Source organism: Cynoglossus semilaevis, chromosome 12, assembly GCF_000523025.1.
Source record: "Cynoglossus semilaevis isolate Cse_v1.0 chromosome 12, Cse_v1.0, whole genome shotgun sequence".
Taxonomy (NCBI): domain Eukaryota; kingdom Metazoa; phylum Chordata; class Actinopteri; order Pleuronectiformes; family Cynoglossidae; genus Cynoglossus; species Cynoglossus semilaevis.
In genome coordinates, this window is record NC_024318.1 from 2,992,142 (window position 1) to 2,993,907 (window position 1,766).

Genomic DNA, 1,766 nt, shown 5'->3' on the forward strand with positions numbered 1-1,766 from the left:
TCCTTCTTCCCCTCGCACCGTCTATTTAGGACACGGGCGTCAAACTCATTTTAGTTCAGGGGCCGCGTGCATCCTAAATGGGCCGGACCAGTACAATCAACACATACAGTAATTACCTATAATTAACACAGAATGAGAGATATTTATTATTATTTATTCATATGTAATGAAATCTAATTTTTTTGTGTATTGTTTTATTTTCCAAATGTATCAAATGGGCCAGATTGAATCCCTCAGTGGGCCGGTTTTGGCCTGCGGGCCATATGTTTGACACCCCTGATTTAGAATGTCTATGATGTTAGCCAGTTAACACACACACAGTTGCTGTTTTCCTAACTTTGTAGGCTAACTGTGAGTTAGCTTTTTTTTCTTTTATGGCGTAATTATTTGAGGTCGGAATGGACAAAAAAAGGAACACAACGTGGGATTTGGCTACATCGCAGTGCAGCTAAAGCTAGCTACGGTGAAGTTAGCACTCAGAAGTCTGGCTGGATGTTCTTCGATTCTGCGTCAAAATTTCAGGATAATTTTGACGCCATAACACACACACACACACACACACATACCTGAACCCAGTAAGAGAACAGACACTTGTGTTGAAAGATTTGCATATTCACCTGCTTATCCCTCCCAACCTCCTGGGCAAGACACACACACACACACAACCATTAACACACACTCGTTAACACACACACACGTTACATAAAAAGGGTTAACAGGTCCATGAAGTGCAGAGCCAAAGGGTGAGGAGAGGGTGGGTTGAAGGAGAAAGTATGTTGAAAATAAAAGTCTCCACAGGTCACTGTGGACATGACACACACACACACGCACACACACACACGCACACACGGCAGTGACGGACTTCGCCCTAAGAACTGTATGTTTCCTAACGATGTCTTCAAATACACTGTTATCACATGTGTTTACGTCAGCAGGTGTGAAGGTAGCTAACACACACACACACACACACACACACACATTCGAGTCACTCAAAAAACATACGTGCGACATGTGCAGTTATACTTTAATTTTTTTTTTATTAACTGTTTTTCGATAAAGGGACAAAATGGGTGTGTGAACAGGATTATGCAGACATCTGCCAGAAAACACAGACAGTGGTTTTCCCAGTACAACTAAACAGAGACCCCAAACAAGTACATCAAAAAATCAAAAGACCTGTAGTTTTACAAAAAAACGACCGTTGGCCATCATTATAAAAGAAAAAAAAATTATATTATAGCCAAAAGGAAAAAAAAAAAAAAAACGAAAAAAAAAATTCCATCCCCATGTCTCTGTTTTGAACAGAGCACGTAGGTTGTAATAAATAGTAACTCCCATAGTAAAAGATAAAGTTCAAGTTCAAGTTACGACAAACAGCTCTCAGAACAGGAATAGAAAAGGCCGATAACAAAATATTTCGCATTGCCATTTACAAAAAAGTCTGAACTCAAGCAGGCTTCTCCGCGTCCCTCGGGTCATTTTTAAATATGCTTTGCATATGAAAGTTCTACCCAATCAGAATATAAAGCACCATTAAGTATTTGGCAATGAAAAGAAAAAGAACTGCAAAACATTGAATTTCTTTTTTGACGTATTTTTTTTTTACACACTTTTTGTAATTCCAGGTACTGCATATGATGATTTTTTTTTTCCCTCACTCTCTCTTTCTTCTACATGTTGGAATGTCGTCAGGTGGGAGGGTGAGAAAGACAGAAGCACACAACAGAACAGGGCCGACGTCAGCTCGCTTTACTGCATACAAAATG